General features: G+C 49.4%; 1 protein-coding gene across 1 annotated transcript in view; it reads left to right on the forward strand.

Annotated features, from left to right (window-relative positions):
- The window catches only part of ALG13 (ALG13 UDP-N-acetylglucosaminyltransferase subunit), a 302253-nt gene that overhangs the window by 250205 nt on the left and 31874 nt on the right, over positions 1–20174 (forward strand). The gene's annotated exons all lie outside the window — the stretch shown is intronic.

The following is a 20174-nucleotide window of genomic DNA, read 5'->3' on the forward strand; positions in this document are numbered from 1 at the left end:
AAAAACAGACAGGGAGATGCTTTACCTCACAAAAAGAATCAGCTATGATCCCAAGCTGTAATGTATACTCTTGCTTCCTCTCCACCTCAGGAGATAGGGAATAATCAGAGCATGTCCCTGTACAGTCAAATACAGCCATTACACAGCACATAGCAGGGGCACAGTTATAAAATTATCTCAGCACAGGAGCATTTTTTTTAACCTCATCCAATTGTGAAAATTATCATTATTCTAAGCTCTACTGGTTAAAAAAAACTTTGAAATTAACTTTGTTCGTGGGAAAACCCCTTTAATGATGGATTTGTGTGTGGTGTTTTCTAATAAGCATTTTACTGTTTTTCGAAGTGCTGGTTTTAAAGGTACAATACTCAGTACTGCTTTACAATATCTATTATATTACGGTTTATGATGGTGTGCTACAAAGGGTATGGGGAGCTGGATCTTTCATTATCTTTAAGTCTTCAATTTATTGGAAACATCGTGGCAGCTAGTCTCAACTCATTCTGGAGTGCAGTTGATGGATGTACCTGAATTTATAGATGGAGCTTGCAGAGGGTAATTAATGGTAAAGTGGTAAAGTTTGTCGGGGGAACTCAGACAATGATCAGCAGTAATGTTATTCTTTATGTACGTGCATCACTGCTTGTATTGTAAAGTCCCCTGAAACCTCTACACTTACAGATTCCCCCCCATAAAGTTTTTTTGGTAATTAAATCTGTATATCTGTGAATATAGTGTAGTGTATTAATGTATTTCTTTGTCGCTCCATTGGGAGACCCAGACAATTGGGTGTATAGCTTCTGCCTCCGGAGGCCACACAAAGTATTACACTCAAAAGTGTAACCCCTCCCCTCTGCCTAATACACCCTCCCGTGCCTCACGGGCTCCTCAGTTTTATGCTTTGTGTAGAAGGAGGCACACATCCACTCACACATCTCCATTTTAGTCAGCAGCAGCTGCTGATTGTATCGGTTGGAAGAAAAGAGGGCCCCCACGGGGCCCCCGGCATGCTCCCTTCTCACCCCACTAAGTCGGCGGTGCTGTTAAGGTTGAGGTACCCATTGCGGGTACGACGGCCGGAGCCTCATGCCGTGTTTTCCTTCTCCATCCCTGAGGGCTCTGGTAGAAGCGGTCATCCAGGTTATGGGACCGTGCTCCCTCCGCAGCCCCTGAGGGAATCTGCTGGACAGGAGCTTATCTATCTTCAGGGACAGGGCCCTGCATCCACGAGGTACTCTGTGTCCCCATGGGGACTGTGTATGGAGCGCCTGGTTCCCGGACGCCGCAACTGACTGCTGAATTGTGAAGACCGGGGACTACCGCGCCGACCGCGCCTGCTTGTCGGCCGCGGTATTAAATTTAGTCCCTGGCTTCATCGCGGCCTAGTGGCAAACTCCCGCCCCCGGGCCTGTCTATCAGAGATAGGGGCGGGACAGCCGACCTGACGTCGGATGTGAGGGCCGGGGCATCCTGTGTGCTCCCTCCCCCCTCACTGATCACTGCGGGGACCCCAGATTCCCGCACTTTTCCTGACGCCGCCCACCCCTCCCCTGAGAGCTCCGGCAGCCATCTTTAGGACATTCTGCCGGTGGAGAATCACACAGAACAGCTCTGCAGCTCTGGGAGACCAGGCAGGGAATCTGGAGCGCACACACCCCGCTTTTTAGCGGTCGGTAAGCCGCACCGGTCACTCGGTGTTGGTCCCCTTGGGTGCCGGTATAGATACGTATATATATATATACCTTTCTGTTCGGCCGGGCTGTATACCCCTTTTTCTGTATACCCTCAGTGATCACGCTCCTAGGACACAACAGCATGTCGGTCACAAGGAGCAAGGGCACTAAAGCACAGGGTTTTTTTGCGACCTGTACCTCTTGTAGGGCCATGTTACCTGCGGGTTCCACCTACCCTCACTGTGAGCAATGCTCGTCCCCTGTTACGCTTGCTCAGCCGGAGCCTCGGTCACTAGTGGGCCCCTCGGCTCAGGCAGACCCCCCTGTTTCTTCTGTCCAGGTGGCAGCGACAGAGTTTGCAGCTTTTGCTGACAAGCTCTCAGAGTCACTTTCACAATCCATGGCTCAGTCTATGGACAAATGGTCTGCCAAGTTGCTGGAAGCCCTGCAGTCCAGACCGGTCCCTACACAGGCCCCGGACCCGGTTAGATCGGCACCTCCAGGTCCCTCTGGGTACACCCCGGCCGGGGTGGGCCCTAGGTCTCACGTGGAGGACTCCTCCACGGACCACAGTCCCAGACCAGCTAAGCGGGCTCGCTTGGAATCTTCCCCGACTTCCTCACGCTGCTCGGGTTCCCAGCTTGCGGACTCTCTGGAGGACGAGGCGGAGGTCGCAGCTCAGGGCTCGGACCCTGATGTTGCTCTCAATCTTGATACACCTGAAGGGGACGCCTTAGTAAATGATCTTATCTCGTCCATCAATCAGGTGTTGGATTTATCTCCGCCGCCTCCACCTATAGAGGAGTCGGCCTCTCAGCAGGAGAAACACCAGTTTCGGTTTCCCAAACGTACACGGAGTGCATTTTTCGATCACTCTAACTTCAGAGATGCTGTCCAGAAGCCCAGAGCGGTTCCGGACAAACGCTTTACTAAGCGCCTTACTGACACACGTTACCCCTTCCCCGCTGACGTAGTTAAGGGTTGGGCTCACTGTCCCAAGGTGGATCCTCCAGTCTCTAGATTGGCGGCTAGATCCGTGGTTTCGGTTGCAGATGGCTCATCACTAAAAGATGCCACTGACAGGCAGATAGATAGATAGAACTCCTGGTGAAATCCATCTATGAAGCCACGGGAGCGTCTTTTGCCCCGGCTTTTGCAGCCGTGTGGGCACTCCAAGCTATCTCAGCTTGTCTGGCTGAGATTAATGCGGTCACACGTACGTCTGCTCCGCAAGTTGCATCTTTAACCTCTCAGGCGTCGGCGTTTTCTTCCTACGCCATGAACGCAGTCCTAGACTCTGCTAGCCGTACAGCGGTGGCATCCGCTAATTCTGTGGCAGTTCGCAGAGCCATGTGGCTGCGCGACTGGAAGGCAGACTCTGCTTCCAAGAGATTCTTAACCGGTTTGCCGTTTTCTGGCGAGAGATTGTTTGGCGAACGATTGGACGAGATTATTAAGGAATCCAAGGGAAAGGACTCCTCCTTGCCCCAGTCCAAACCTAAGAGACCTCAGCAACGAAAAATACAATCGAGGTTTCGGTCCTTTCGTCCCTCCGCCAAGCCACAGTCCTCTTCGTCCAATAGACAGGACAAAGGCCAGAGGAACTCCTATGCGTGGCGGTCTAAGTCACGCCCCCAAAAGACCGCCGGAGGCACTGCTTCCAAGGCGGCCTCCTCATGACTCACGGCATCCCCGAACCGCATCCTCGGTCGGTGGCAGGCTCTCCCGCTTCCGCGACGCCTGGTGGCCACATGTTCAAGACCGATGGGTGAGAGACATCCTGTCTCACGGTTACAGGATAGAGTTCAGCTCTCGTCCTCCGACTCGTTTCTTCAGAACCTCCCCGCCCCCCGCGCGAGCAGACGCACTTTTTCAAGCAGTGGACGCTCTGAAAAAAGAAGGCGTCGTGACCCCCGTTCCCACTCAGGAACAGGGTCGCGGTTTTTACTCCAACTTATTCGTGGTACCAAAGAAAGACGGATCATTCCGTCCCGTTCTGGACCTCAAATTGCTCAACAAACACGTGAGCACCAGACTATTCCGGATGGAATCTCTCCGCTCGGTCATCGCCTCGATGTCACAAGGAGACTTCCTCGCATCGATCAACATCAAGGATGCCTATCTCCATGTGCCGATCGCACCAGAACATCAACGCTTTTTGCGTTTCGCCATTGGGGACGAACACCTTCAGTTCGTGGCATTGCCCTTCGGCCTGGCGACAGCCCCACGGGTTTTCACCAAAGTCATGGCATCCGTTGTGGCGGTCCTGCATTCTCAGGGGCACTCGGTGATTCCCTACTTGGACGATCTCCTAGTCAGGGCACCTTCTCGGGCGGCGTGTCAACACAGCCTTACCGTCGCTCTGGAGACCCTCCAGCAGTTCGGGTGGCTCATCAACTTCCCAAAATCCAAGTTGACACCGACCCAATCTCTGACCTATCTAGGGATGGAGTTTCATACACAGTCAGCGGTAGTCAAGCTACCACTAGACAAACAGCTGTCACTGCAGGCAGGGGTGCAATCTCTGATTCGGACTCAGTCTCACCCCTTGAGACGCCTCATGCACTTCCTGGGGAAGATGGTAGCAGCGATGGAGGCAGTGCCCTTCGCGCAATTCCATCTGCGGCCACTCCAGTGGGACATTCTCCGCAAATGGGACAGGAGGTCGAACTCTCTCGACAGGAACGTCTCTCTTTCCCTTGCAACAAAGACGTCCCTTCAGTGGTGGCTTCTTCCCACTTCTCTATCACAGGGAAAATCCTTCCTGCCCCCAACCTGGGCTGTGGTCACCACGGACGCGAGCCTGTCAGGGTGGGGAGCGGTGTTCGTCCATCACAGGGCTCAGGGAACCTGGACTCCGATAGAGTCTTCCCTTCAGATCAATGTCCTGGAGATAAGGGCAGTGTATCTGGCCCTACTGGCTTTCCAGCAGTTGCTGGAGGGCAGGCAGATCCGTATCCAGTCGGACAACGCCACTGCCGTCGCATACATCAACCACCAAGGCGGCACGCGGAGTCGTCAAGCCTTCCAAGAAGTCCGGCGAATTCTGCAGTGGGTGGAAGCTACAGCATCCACCATCTCCGCAGTTCACATACCGGGCGTAGAAAACTGGGAAGCAGATTTTCTCAGTCGTCAGGGCATGGATGCGGGGGAATGGTCCCTGCACCCAGAGGTGTTTCGAGAGATCTGTCGCCGCTGGGGAACGCCGGACGTCGATCTCATGGCGTCACGGCACAACAACAAGGTCCCGGCCTTCATGGCACGATCTCAAAATCACAGAGCTCTGGCGGCGGACGCATTAGTCCAGGATTGGTCGCAGTTTCGACTGCCTTATGTATTTCCTCCTCTGGCAATGCTGCCCAGAGTACTACGCAAGATCAGGTCCGACTGCCGTCGCGCCATTCTCGTCGCTCCAGACTGGCCGAGGCGGTCATGGTACCCGGATCTGTGGCATCTCACGGTGGGTCAGCCGTGGGCGCTGCCAGACCGCCCAGACTTGCTGTCGCAAGGGCCGTTTTTCCATCTGAATTCTGCGGCCCTCAACCTGACTGTGTGGCCATTGAGTCCTGGCTCCTAGCGTCTTCAGGGCTGTCTCAGGATGTCATTGCCACTATGAGACAGGCCAGGAAACCGACGTCCGCCAAGATCTATCACAGAACTTGGCGGATTTTCTTGTCCTGGTGTTCTGAGAAAGGTTTTACTCCCTGGCCTTTTGCCTTACCCACTTTTCTGTCCTTCCTTCAATCCGGAATGGATAAGGGGTTGTCACTTAGTTCTCTCAAAGGGCAAGTATCGGCACTCTCAATATTCGTTCAAAAGCGCCTGGCCAAGCTTCCGCAGGTCCGCACGTTCCTGCAGGGAGTTTGCCACATAGTCCCACCTTACAAGCGCCCGCTTGAACCCTGGGACCTTAACAGGGTGCTAACGGCTCTTCAGAAACCGCCTTTTGAACCGCTGCGTGATATCTCCTTATCACGTCTTTCGCAGAAAGTGGCATTTCTAGTAGCAGTTACTTCACTCCGTAGAGTGTCGGAGCTTACAGCACTGTCATGCAAAGCCCCCTTCCTGGTTTTTCACCAGGATAAGGTGGTTCTCCGTCCTGTTCCGGAATTTCTCCCTAAGGTGGTATCGCCGTTTCATCTCAATCAGGATATCACCTTACCTTCATTTTGCCCTAATCCAATTCACCGCTTTGAAAAGGATTTGCACTCATTAGATTTAGTGAGAGCACTCCGTTTCTACGTGTCTCGCACAGCGCCCCTGCGTTGTTCAGATGCGCTTTTTGTCCTTGTGGCTGGTCAGCGTAAGGGTTCGCAAGCTTCCAGGTCAACCTTGGCTCGGTGGATCAAGGAACCGATTCTTGAAGCTTACCGTTCTTCGGGGCTTCCGATTCCTTCCGGGCTGAAAGCCCATTCTACCAGAGCCGTAGGGGCGTCCTGGGCATTGCGGCACCGGGCGACGGCTCAGCAGGTGTGTCAGGCAGCTACCTGGTCTAGTCTGCACACTTTCACAAAGCACTATCAAGTGCATGCCTATGCTTCGGCAGATGCCAGTCTAGGTAGGCAGGTCCTTCAGGCGGCGGTGGCCCACCTGTAGGAGGGAGTCGTGTCGGATCTTGTTATCGAGGTATTCTTTTACCCACCCAAGGACTGCTTTTGGACGTCCCAATTGTCTGGGTCTCCCAATGGAGCGACAAAGAAGAAGGGAATTTTGTTTACTTACCGTAAATTCCTTTTCTTCTAGCTCCTATTGGGAGACCCAGCACCCGCCCCTGTTCCCTTCGGGCTGGTTGTTCTTTTGTGTACACATGTTGTTCATGTTCAATTGTTTCATGGTTTTCAGTTCTCCGAACATCCTTCGGATTGAATTTACCTTTAACCAATTTATAAGTTTCCTCCTTCCTGCTTTTGCACCAAAACTGAGGAGCCCGTGAGGCACAGGAGGGTGTATAGGCAGAGGGGAGGGGTTACACTTTTGAGTGTAATACTTTGTGTGGCCTCCGGAGGCAGAAGCTATACACCCAATTGTCTGGGTCTCCCAATAGGAGCTAGAAGAAAAGGAATTTACGGTAAGTAAACAAAATTCCCTTCATTCACCTACTGTTGCCTTCTTCAGGATCCAGCACTGTTCTGCTCCTCTTCTCAGTGACGTCATCCCACTTCAGATTCTATGGCTCAAACTATGCTATGTGTGAGGCAGAAGTTTTTCTTAAAATGTAAGCCTTTGGCATCTCGTTCTGAGCCTTGTCCTGACGCTCCATGGACTTACATGGTAAAAGCCATTTCCGGGTCATAGAGAGCGCAGTGTGATCGGAGTCTGAAAAGCAGTGACGTTACTGACAAGAGGAGCCGAACGGTGCTAGACACCGGAGAAAACCGCAGTAGGTGAGTATATTAATATAGTCACACCCTACTACATGCACTTATACACAGATTTAATGGGAAGGCTTTTTCAAGACGGCAGTAGGTGCCAAGTAGAACTGGAACATCCCTTTTAATTGGATCATTAAATAATGAAGTGTGTGATGAACTCTCATAATTCTCACCATCAGGATAAATTATGGTAATCTGTTTCTAACCTGGTTCAAGTGGGGCCCCAACTGTGTTTGCATCTAAGTAAATATTTTTATAATATTTTGTTCACTGGAATTATTTATAATTAGGTGAAGATAGATCATATTGTACAGGAAAATTCAATTTAGAATTTCTTTTCAGCAAATGACAAAACAAAGTTTATGCACTTAAAGACTATTATGTATTTTCTATAGGAGAGTATCATGGAGACTTCATTTATACTTCAGGTTAGTGAAATGTGTAGGTGATAAAGAAAATAAACTTCAAACAAATATTCTAATATTTTGTATGTAACGAAAGTTGACATTTTATAAAGACTGGTGATGCACCAAATTTCTTTAGGCACACACGTCTTAATATACTTGCAACATACTGTAATTGCTTGCTTCTGTGTCAGAAAATGCTATTTTGATATTACTATAATTTTAATTTAGTTTTCTAGCATACATTATAGTAAATGTGTTGCACAACCTTATAGCTGTGCACCTTTGATAAGCCACATCTTGCTGGGTAAAGTCTCAAATTTTGTGCAAATATATGCCTTCTGCTAACTGTGTGAAGGATCACAAAGCTGAGTTTGCAACACTTAATCCGTTGTAAAAACAAACCTAAATTGGATTTTAGACACCATTGTAGGCTTTTCTGTGTTTTGGTTTTTTTTTTCCACATGAAATTTATTTAATTTCTGAAACAGAACTTAGACCATAGCTGTGAATAGATCCTGAAGCGGTTTTGTTGGAATTACTTAATACTGTTTTTTGTTTCCCTCCCCCCCCCTCCTTTATTATTTTTCTCCAGATAGTGCATTTGAAAATGCTACTTTATATAGTACAACAGAGTCAACTCAGAATATGGTAATTTTTTTACTGATATGATATATGTCCATACGGATCATGTAATCAGCCTATATGTATCTCAATTTTAGTAATATTTAGTAATATTCACTGAGCCTTGCACCTCTGTCAACAGTCATGCCTAATTCTTCATTTTTCGGGCAAAATTACTGTTTTTGATTAACACCTTGGCTTCTGTATGTTCAGAACTGTGTTGCACTTATCTATGTGTAATCACATAGATCAGAGGTGGGCAATTAATTTTTCTGAGAGGCCACATGACAGACCCTGACTGTTGTGGATGGTCGGGGTTTGGTGACTATCAGGTGAAGTTGGTGGAAGATAATGTTATCAGGTGGTTCATATTTTTCTTTATCGTTCCTTTGGGAGACCCAGACCATGGGTGTTTAGCTTCTGCCTCCGGAGGACACACAAAGTACTACACTTAAAAGTGTAGCTCCTCCCTCTGAGCTTATACACCCCCTGGTGAGCAGACCCAGCCAGTTTATCGCTTTGTGTTCAGGAGGCATACATCCACACATGCATTCTCATATGATTTTTTCCTTTTTGGAATGAGATTGAAGAAGTGCGGGTCCACGTCTGGACCCACGGCATGTCCCTTCTCACCCCACTGTGTCGGCGGTGTTGTAAGGTTGATTCCTAGGCTGGAGCCTTACATGCCGTGCTCCTTCACCATCCCTCCTGGGCTCTGGCTTGAAGTGGGAGCCAGCACGGTCTCCATGCCTGGCAGGAGACCGGTCTCCATCCGCAGCCCTTCAGGACCCTGCTGGACCGGAGCACTCATCCCCAGGGACCTGGCCCTGCGTCTCAGCAGCTAAGTACCTGAGGCGTTTATATTTGGGGGTCCCTGTGCTGTATTGTTTGGGGAGAGTGTGCTTGTTGTATTTACTGACATTTCCGGCGGGTTCTCTAGCTATCGCCCGAGAACCGCGCCGATGGTGCCTGCTCATCGGCCTCGCCGCTCAAATTTAGGCCCCGGCTTCGCCGGAGGCCTAGTTTCGTTTTCACTGCCCTCATATGTCACTCATGCAGAGGGACAGCGCGGCTCCTCCCGGCAGCCGTTCTGCACAAGGGAGGGACACTCCCCACTGCTGTGCGTGTCTCCTCCCCTGTAGGTCTCTATGGCCCTCCAGATCCCGCTCTTCATGCAAGTCACGCCCCCTCTCTTCGCTCCGGCGGCCATTTTCTCAGCGTTCACTCAGCGCTGGTCTGCGTTCTGCATCCCTGCTGAGGTGCTGTGTTTGGGGGTCCGGGCTTCGGGATCTGGAGGGCACACAACACCGCTCTGCACAGCACAGCGGTCTGGTAAGCCACAACCGGTTCTGGTTGTGGACCTCTGATATACTCTCTGGGGTTCATTCTCTGGCAGAGCCCCCACTTCAGCAGCATGTCTCACACGAGGAGCAAGGCTCCAAAGCTTTACTCTGTATGCGCTGCATGTAAGCTCCTGCTGCCTGAACCGAGCACCTATCCACATTGTGATGCCTGCTCTACCCTGGCGGTGCTACAGCCTGGAGTCTCACCCCCAGTGGTCTCTCAGGCTGCTCCTGCTCCTGTGGCTGAACCCCCGGCTTTGGTAGAATCCTTTTCTAGGTCTATCTCCCAGTCTTTTGCTGAGTCCATGGGACTTCTGTCCAGGACTTTGCTGAATCTGCATCAGCCCCCCTCACAGGGTGCCTCTGCTGCTAGGTCTCTCTCAGGACCGGAGCTCACAGAGGATTCATCCTCAGGTCCCAGACCCCGTCCTCCTGAGAAGAGACGTAGGGTTCCCTCTCCCTCCTCCTCCCACGGCTCTGATTCAAGAGCGGACTCGCAGGATGAGGAGGATGCCTTTACAGGGGGTTCGGAGGCTAACTCCATGTACCCCATTGATCTGTCCGAAAGTGACTCAGATTTTAGTGACTTGATTGCTTCCATTAACTCTGTACTGGATCTCAATCCGCCAGTATCAGAGGAGCAACCCTGTCTGGCAGAAAAGCACCAGTTTACCTCGCCTAAGAGAGCAAAGAGTGTGTTCTTTAACCACTCTAGTTTTAAGGCCGCTGTGTCCAAGCCCAGGGCCTGTCCTGACAAACGCTTCCCAAAGCGTGGTTCTGATGACCGTTTTCCCTTTCCACCTGAGGTGGTCAAGGAGTGGGCTCAGTCCCCAAAGGTAGACCCCCCGGTGTCTAGGCTCTCAGCCCGGACCGTTGTGTCGGTGGCTGATGGCACCTCCCTTAAGGATTCCACTGACCGCCAGATTGACCTTCTGGCCAAATCCGTATATGAGGCGGCGGGGCCCTCCTTTTCCCCGACTTTTGCAGCAGTGTGGGCTCTCAAAGCCATCTCTGCTTCTCTGGAGGAGATGCATGCATTCCCTCACCAGGGAATCTATGCCCGAAATGGTTGCCTTGACTTCCCAAGCTTCAGCTTTTTCATCCTATGCCATGTCTGCCATGCTGGAGGCTTCTCACCGCACTGCGGTGGCTTCGGCTAATTCCCTCGCTATCCGCAGGATCTTGTGGCTTCGAGAGTGGAAGGCAGATGCTTCTTCAAAGAAGTACCTAGCTGGGCTCCCTTTTGCTGGGTCCCGGCTGTTCGGAGAACAGCTGGATGAAATTATTAAGGAAGCTACTGGCGGGAAGAGTACTTCCATGCCACAATCCAAAGCCAGGAAACCTGCCCAGGGTAGGAATCAATCGAGGTTTCGCTCCTTTCGTTCCTCCAACTGGTCGTCCTCTAAGCCCCCGGCCTCGTCCACTAACTCAGCCAAGGACCAGAAATCCAACTAGCTCCCAAAAGCGCGTCCACAGAAGACCGCAGGAGGTGCTGCCACCTGTTGTCTATCTGCCCACCCCAGCAACGTCCTTAGTCGGTGGCAGGCTCTCCCACTTTGGCGACGCTTGGTTTCAACACATCTCCGATCAATGGGTGAGAGATATCATCTCCCACGGCTACAGGATAGAATTCTCTTCCAGACCGCCAAACAGATTTTTTTCTCTCAACCCCCCCGTGCTCCAAGGCCGCCGCCTTCTCACAGGCCGTGGCATCCTTGCAGGCCAACGGAGTAATTGTACCAGTTCCCGCCCAGGAACGGTTCAGAGGTTTCTACTCAAATCTCTTCCTAGTCCCCAAAAAGGACGGTACATTCCGACCTATCCTGGATCTCAAGCTTCTCAACAAGCATGTTCAGGTGCGGCACTTTTGCATGGAGTCTCTGCGATCAGTCATTGCCTCAATGACCCAAGGGGATTTCCTAGCGTCCATCGACATCAGAGATGCCTATCTGCATGTGCCAATTGCAGTTTCACACCAGCGTTGGCTACGTTTTGCAATCGGAGAAGATCATTTCCAATTTGTGACTCTCCCCTTCGGGTTGGCCACAGCCCCTCGGGTATTCACCAAGGTCATGGCAGCAGTGATTGCGGTTCTGCACCTACAGGGGTTGGCAGTGATTCCTTACCTGGACGACCTTCTAGTCAAGGCTTCATCCACCGCAGACTGTCAGCTGAGTGTCTCGCTCACTCTCGCCACTCTAGCCCAATTCGGGTGGCTGGTCAATCTGCCCAAATCCACTCTGACTCCGACCCAGAGTCTCACGTACCTAGGGATGCAGTTCGAGACTTTGCCGGCACTTGTGAAGTTGCCCTTAGTCAAACAGCAGTCCCTCCAACTGGCAGTGCGCTCTCTGCTGAGGCCCCGCCGTTCTTCCCTCAGGCGTCTGATGCAGGTGCTGGGTCAAATGGTGGCGTCAATGGAAGCTGTCCCATTTGCCCAGTTTCATCTGCGCCCCCTGCAGCTGGACATTCTCCGCTGTTGGGACAAGCGGCCTTCCTCCTTACACAGGTTAGTGGCTCTGTCGCCACAGACCAGTAGCTCTCTTCAGTGGTGGCTTCGGCCCCTCTCTCTATCCCAGGGGCGCTCCTTCCTGGCCCCGTCCTGGGTGATCCTCACCACGGATGCCAGTCTATCCGGCTGGGGAGCGGTATGTCTCCACCACAGAGCGCAGGGCACTTGGACTCCGTCCGAGTCAGCCCTTTCAATCAATGTGCTGGAGACTAGAGCTGTGCTTCTAGCTCTCCTAGCTTTTCACCACCTGTTGGCGGGCAGGCACATTCGAGTCCAGTCAGACAACGCGACAGCGGTTGCCTACATCAATCACCAAGGCGGGACACGTAGCCGCCTGGTAATGTTGGAGGTACAACGCATCCTTCAATGGGTGGAGGACTCGGGGTCCACCATATCCGCAGTCCACATCCCAGGCGTGGAAAACTGGTAGGCAGATTATCTCAGCCGTCAAACCGTGGACGGTGGCGAGTGGTCTCTGCACCCGGCAGTGTTTCAGTCAATCTGCCGCAAATGGGGCACTCCGGACGTGGACCTAATGGCATCCCGTCACAACAACAAGGTTCCTGTTTACGTGGCTCGCTCCCACGATCCTCAGGCATTCGCCGCGGACGCTCTGGTTCAAGACTGGTCCCAGTTTCGTCTGTCCTACGTGTTTCCCCCTCTAGCGCTCTTGCCCAGAGTCCTGCGCAAGATCAGAATGGAGGGCTGTCGAGTCATCCTCATTGCACCGGACTGGCCCAGGTGAGCTTGGTATCCAGACCTGCTCCATCTGTCCGTAGAGATGCCGTGGCGTCTCCCGGACCGTCCAGACCTTCTCTCGCAAGGTCCGTTTTTCCGTCTGAATTCTGCGGCTCTCAAATTGACGGCGTGGCTCTTGAGTCCTGGATCTTGACGGCTTCTGGTATTCCTCCTGAAGTCATCTCCACTATGACTCGGGCCCGTAAGTCTTCCTCCGCTAAGATCTATCATAGGACTTGGAGAATTTTCCTGTCCTGGTGTCGCTCTACCGACCATCCTCCTTGGCCTTTCTCCTTGCCGACCCTTCTGTCTTTTCTACAGTCTGGTCTGCAGCTAGGACTGTCCCTCAACTCTCTCAAGGGACAAGTCTCAGCTCTGTCAGTCCTGTTCCAGCGACGTCTCGCTCGGCTGGCTCAGGTCCGCACCTTCATGCAGGGCGCGTCTCACATCATTCCGCCCTACCGGCGACCCTTGGATCCCTGGGACCTTAATTTGGTTCTCACGGTTTTGCAGAAACCCCCCTTTGAGCTTCTTAGGGAGGTTTCCTTGTATCGTCTTTCACAGAAAGTGGCCTTTCTGGTGGCCATAACTTCCCTCAGGAGAGTCTCTGATTTGGCTGCGCTCTCTTCGGAGTCACCTTTTTTGGTTTTTCATCAAGACAAGGTGGTTCTCCGTCCAACTCCGGACTTTCTTCCTAAGGTGGTCTCTCCTTTCCATCTTAACCAGGACATTACCCTACCTTCCTTTTGTCCGGCTCCTGTTCATCGCTTTGACAAAGCGCTGCATACCCTGGATCTGGTGCGTGCTCTCTGGATCTATGTGTCTCGCACCGCTGCACTTAGGCGGTGCGCTTCTCTTTTTGTGCTGACCACAGGTCGGCGCAAGGGTCTCTCGTCTTCTAAGCCGACCTTAGCCCGTTGGATTAGATCGACCATTTCGGACGCCTACCAGAGTACTCAGGTGCCTCCTCCGCCGGGGATCAAGGCACATTCGACCAGAGCTGTCGGTGCCTCTTGGGCTTTTAGGCACCAGGCTACGGCTCAACAAGTCTGTCAGGCTGCCACTTGGACTAGCCTGCATACCTTTTCGAAGCACTACCAAGTGCATGCTCATGCTTCGGCAGATGCGAGCTTGGGCAGACGCATCCTTCAGGCGGCTGTCGCCCATTTGTGAAGTTAGGTTCTGCCTACTTCTTAGTTTATACTGTTTCTTTCCCACCCAGGGACTGCTTTGGAACGTCCCATGGTCTGGGTCTCCCAAAGGAACGATAGAGAAAAAGAGAATTTTGTTTACTTACCGTAAATTCTTTTTCTTATAGTTCCGTATTGGGAGCCCCAGCACCCTCCCTGTTGCCTGTTGGCAATTTTCTTGTTTCGCGTGTTCTTACCGGCTGTTGTCATGGACAGAGTCTCCGGTTGTTCTGGCTCTTGCTCTGTTCTACTTGTGGGTGGCTATTCTCCTTCAGCTTTTGCACTAAACTGGCTGGGTCTGCTCACCAGGGGGTGTATAAGCTCAGAGGGAGGAGCTACACTTTTAAGTGTAGTACTTTGTGTGTCCTCCGGAGGCAGAAGCTAAACACCCATGGTCTGGGTCTCCCAATACGGAACTATAAGAAAAAGAATTTACGGTAAGTAAACAAAATTCTCTTTTTTTTTCAACTATACAGTGCCTACAAGTAGTATTCAACCCCCTGCAGATTTAGCAGGTTTGATAAGATGCAAATAAGTTAGAGCCTGCAAACTTCAAACAGGAGCTGGATTTATTAACAGATGCATAAATCTTACAAACCAATAAGTTATGTTGCTCAGTTAAATTTTAATACATTTTCAACATAAAAGTGTGGGTCAATTATTATTCAACCCCTAGGTTTAATATTTTGTGGAATAACCCTTGTTTGCAATTACAGCTAATAATCGTCTTTTATAAGACCTGATCAGGCCGGCACAGGTCTCTGGAGTTATCTTGGCCCACTCCTCCATGCAGATCTTCTCCAAGTTATCTAGGTTCTTTGGGTGTCTCATGTGGACTTTAATCTTGAGCTCCTTCCACAAGTTTTTAATTGGGTTAAGGTCAGGAGACTGACTAGGCCACTGCAACACCTTGATTTTTTCCCTCTTGAACCAGGCCTTGGTTTTCTTGGCTGTGTGCTTTGGGTCATTGTCTTGTTGGAAGATGAAATGACGACCCATCTTAAGATCCTTGATGGAGGAGCAGAGGTTCTTGGCCAAAATCTCCAGGTAGGCCGTGCTATCCATCTTCCCATGGATGCGGACCAGATGGCCAGGCCCCTTGGCTGAGAAACAGCCCCACAGCATGATGCTGACACCACCATGCTTGACTGTAGGGATGGTATTCTTGGGGTCGTATGCCGTGCCATCCAGTCTCCAAACGTCACGTGTGTGGTTGGCACCAAAGATCTCGATCTTGGTCTCATCAGACCAGAGAACCTTGAACCAGTCTGTCTCAGAGTCCTCCAAGTGACCATGAGCAAACTGTAGACGAGCCTTGACATGACGCTTTGAAAGTAAAGGTACCTTACGGGCTCGTCTGGAACGGAGACCATTGCGGTGGAGTACGTTACTTATGGTATTGACTGAAACCAATGTCCCCACTGCCATGAGATCTTCCCGGAGCTCCTTCCTTGTTGTCCTTGGGTTAGCCTTGACTCTTCGGACAAGCCTGGCCTCGGCACGGGTGGAAACTTTCAAAGGCTGTCCAGGCCGTGGAAGGCTAACAGTAGTTCCATAAGCCTTCCACTTCCTGATGATGCTCCCAACAGTGGAGACAGGTAGGCCCAACTTCTTGGAAAGGGTTTTGTACCCCTTGCCAGCCTTGTGACCCTCCACGATCTTGTCTCTGATGGCCTTGGAATGCTCCTTTGTCTTTCCCATGTTGACCAAGTATGAGTGCTGTTCACAAGTTTGGGGAGGGTCTTAATTAGTCAGAAAAGGCTGGAAAAAGAGATAATTAATCCAAAAATGTGAAGCTCATTGTTCTTTGTGCCTGAAATACTTCTTAATACTTTAGGGGAACCAAACAGAATTCTTGTGGTTTGAGGGGTTGAATAATAAATGACCCTCTGAATAAACTTTTCACAATTTAAAAAAAAAAAAAAAATAAAAAAAGAAATAACATTCTTTTTTGCTGCAGTGCATTTCACACTTCCAGGCTGATCTACAGTCCAAATTTCACAATGCCAAGTTAATTCCGAATGTGTAAACCTGCTAAATCTGCAGGGGGTTGAATACTACTTGTAGGCACTGTATGTATTTTAGTGTGTGTGTGTGTGTGTGTCTAGAAAGTTCCTATTTGTTTTTTTGTTTTTGTTTTTTTTATTGGAAAACCTTATCCCTAAATATGTAATTTTTACTTTTTTTTTTTTTTTTTTTTTTTCCGTCCTCGTTTCGGCCATCTCTGCACTTGTGTGCCTTACTCAACATCGCTTTTGCACATGCTTTTCCTCCTCACTAACATCACTTCATGAATCTTTTAAAGTCTCTGCAGGATGAAGTCTCTCGTCCTTTGCCTACTCAAGATGATGTTCCTTATAAGTTCACAGAACAGGTGATCTTGGAGTTCTAGATTCACACCTGTTTTTGTGCTAAATGCTCTAAAGAATATCTGTGCTGATAGACATTTACTCTATAATATAGTGATGCTTATGTATTTGTATTTTAAAATTTTCATTTTAAAAATGAAAATAACATTTCTATGCAGAAATTGCCATTAAGTTTTTTTTAATACTAAATCTGAGGTTTCATTAATTTCTTACATTTTAGTGTATTCTTTGCGTGAACAAAGAGCTTGTTGAAGGTTCATTTGTTTTGTTTGTTTCTAATTGATATTTTAAAATACCTTTTGTAGTAGGTTAAAATTAGCCTACCATTATGTTTTACTGTCATTCTTAATTTGTAATATTTTTAAAGAAAAAAGTTATGTACTTAATGTAAGCCGACTTTTCATAGCGAAGTCTGTTGCTTAAGGACCACTAAGATGACATTATTTCTATAGCATTTGCATTATCCAATTAATGATGCAGTGCTGATCATTCAAAATAAATGATATGCAGCTTACACTTCATTTCAGGTTACTTCTGTTATATCTACCTCCTGTGTAAATTCTGCACCAGCGACTGTGATCTCTTCAAGTTCAGCTATGGGTGTTCCACCCACTGTTACCGCCACTGGTCTTCCACAAACTGCTGTGCAGCCAATGGTAGTGTCACCATCTCCCTCTGGACGGCCAGGTAGTAAAGATCGCTAGATATGTTTTTGGGGTTTTTTGTTTTTTCTTAAGATAATGACTTGCTAAGTAGATAACTCTAGGTGGTACTATTGTGCAGTTGATGTTATTTTGCTCAATTAAAATATTTAGTTTCAAGTGCAAAAAAATCAAAACAAATCAAAACAAAAAACTTCTGTCTACTTCTGGCTATCTTAACCCCTTAATGACCCATGACGTACTGGGTACATCATGGATCGTGTGCCGTTAATCCCCGCCCCCTGCCGTGGGCAGGCGGGGGCAATCCGCGCACATATCAGCTGTTTTCAACAGCTGACATGTGTGCCTGCTAGCCGCGGGTTTAATCTCTTCCACCCGCGGCCATTAACCCCTTACATTTCGCTGCCAAAATCTGGCAGCGATATGTATATGGGCGCCGCCATGACAGTTACTTACCCCGCCCCCCACCGGAAGTCACGTGACATGATCACGTGACTTTCGGTGGTTGCCATCGTAGCACAGGGTCTTGTGATGACGCCTGCAGCTACGAAGTTTCACTTTCGTTTTCACCTGGCTCGGAGCAGGCTGAAACAGGAAGTGACTATCTGCTGTTTACAGCTGTATAGCTGTGCTCAGCAGATAGATAAGAGCGATCGGATTGCTGATCGCTATAGCCTCCTAGGGGACTAGTAAAATAAAAAAAAAGTTTTAAAAAAAAAATAAACCTAAAAGTTCAAATCACCCCCCTTTCACACCATTGAAAATTAAAGGGTTAAAAAAATAAAAAATATACACGTTTGCTATCGCCGCGTTCAGAAATGCCCGATCTATCAAAATATAAAATCAATTAATCTGATTAGTAAATGGCGTAGCGGCAAAAAAATTCCACACGCCAAAATTACGTTTTTTGGTCGCCGCAAATTTTGCGCAAAATGCAATAACAGGCGATCAAAACGTAGCATCTGCGCAAAAATGGTACCGTTAAAAACGTCAGGTCGAGACGCAAAAAATAAGCTCACTGAGTCTCAGATCCCGAAAAATGAGCGCTACGGGTTTTGGAATATGGCGCAAAACGTGCGCCACTTTTTTTGGACAAGCTTGTGAATTTTTTTTAACCCCTTAGATACAAGTAAACCGATACATGTTTGGTGTCTACAAACTCGCACCGACCTCAGGCATCACATAGATACATCAGTTTTACCATATATTGAAGATAGTGAAAAAAAAATTTCCCAAAAACTATTGTACGATCACACTTTTTTTGCAATTTTTCCGCACTTGGAATTTTTTTGCCGTTTTCCAGTACACTATATGGTAAAACTTATGGTTTCATTGAAAAGTACAATTCGTCCCGCAAAAAACAAGCCCTTATATGGCAAGATTGATGGAAAAATAAAAAAGTTACGGCTCTCGGAAGAAGGGGAGCAAAAAGCAAAATCGGAAAGTGCCCGGGGGCTGAAGGGGTTAATCAGTTCGAGTGTTCGGTATGATTGAGGCCATTTGCTCAAATCCTAACCAGTTCTTTACAGACAGTCCAACATACTGTTTATTCATGTGCACTCTCTACCTGCTACTCTGCTTTTGAATAATTTCTCCATGGCCACAGGTATAGAAAAAAATCCCTCAGCAACGTTACTAGAAGCAAATATTAAAACCTTATTAGAGGAGGGGGGGGGGCTTTTTTTTTTTTTTTCCCCCACTCTAATCAGCCGCCCCAAGCTCCTGCTTCCTAAACTGATTATTCATTCTGAGATGCAACTAAAATTAATCTTGAGAATAAACTATAATTCGAGCTACAGCAAAATAGCAAAAAGAAGACTAAATATCTTCCACAATTTAGAATACTCACAGCAAGATAAAGCAGTGGTGAACTGCTCAAGTCAAGAAAAACTAATGCACTAACAGGGTGCAGCGAAACCCCCAATAGGTGGAAATATCACAGGTGCAAGAGGAGCAAGTCACTCACACAACTCCAGAATATGGAGGGGGTGATGGTAAAATTACACACTAGTTGCTTGCATAGGGCTCCGTTCACACTTACAGGCGCATAGTAACCCAGTCAGCAGCCTATTACACGCCCATACTATTCGATCAGGTGGGCTGCCCGGTACTAGTGTGCACCATATAGGACGGAGTCTCCAATATGCAAGTCCAAACATTGAGGGGCCTGGCTGCACCCCGTATAAAATGTCATGTGCAGAAAAATAAATACACAATATCTGAGGTATTAGTCGATATTATGGCCAAAATAACGCTAGCCTACAAACAGTCACTGTTACTCATACTTGTAGGTCCCTACATTAATCTATATAAATAGAAAAATATCAAAATGGCAGAAAGGGGACTAAATATCCTCCACAATTTAAATTATTCGAGCTACTTATGAATGACTTTGGTAGGAGGGCAGAGCAAGTGACTGCAGAGAAGGTGAAACAGACATACAAAGATGCTGCCAAATGCTTTAGTAAGTGTTTCGTCCCACTCCACAGTGCAGGATGCACATTAATGACCTCCATGCTGCTTTTTAAGAGGTTATACTACACAATAAGGAACCGGATTTCCTCTGTGTACAGTTTAAGAAATACCTCAGAGCAGTTTGTCTGCAGTCTAATTTTATGGAAAAGTCAGATCTGCAGAGGGTAAAAGTTATGGCCAAAAGTAGCCAAAATGTTTATACTTCTAGAGCAGACCTGGGCAAGGGGCGGCCCGCGGGCCACATCCGGCCTGCCTACTCTCTATGACCGGTCCCGCCTGGCTCAGGGCGTCCTTGCTGGCCGGTCACTGATGAGGGCAATCTGACCTGTTGTCCGGAGCTCCAGGCTCCTGCAGGCGCGTGGTCAGATTGCCCTCATCAGTGCCCGGGCAAATGCCGGGGCCCTGGAGAGCCGGGGAGGCCCACTCGGCCTCGTCAGTTCTGGTGCCCCTTGGCTGGGGCCCACTCGCCTTAGTTCTGCTGCCCCCGGGCCGAGTTCCGGGGACCGCAGTCCTCGGCAGGAATCTGCGGCTCCGTCCCTTTAAGGAGCACAGACTTCCTGGTTGAACTTCATCTGTGGGCGGAGCTACCGACCGGCGCCCTGCTCATCCCACAGATGAAAGAGTTGCAGTGCCAGCCGGCGACCCCCAGCACAGTGCTTCTTTCCGGCTCTGTGTGGGCCCCCTCTCCACCGTGACCTGAGCGGTATGTGCCCTCCCCACCCCCCGATTTATGGGCCCTGGTGAGCTGCATGGGCTTCTCCCCCCCCCGCCCCCTAGGTGTATGCCCTGCCCCCCCCCACCCGTGCCGTATG

The sequence above is a fragment of the Anomaloglossus baeobatrachus genome, chromosome 9, assembly GCF_048569485.1.
Source record: "Anomaloglossus baeobatrachus isolate aAnoBae1 chromosome 9, aAnoBae1.hap1, whole genome shotgun sequence".
Taxonomy (NCBI): domain Eukaryota; kingdom Metazoa; phylum Chordata; class Amphibia; order Anura; family Aromobatidae; genus Anomaloglossus; species Anomaloglossus baeobatrachus.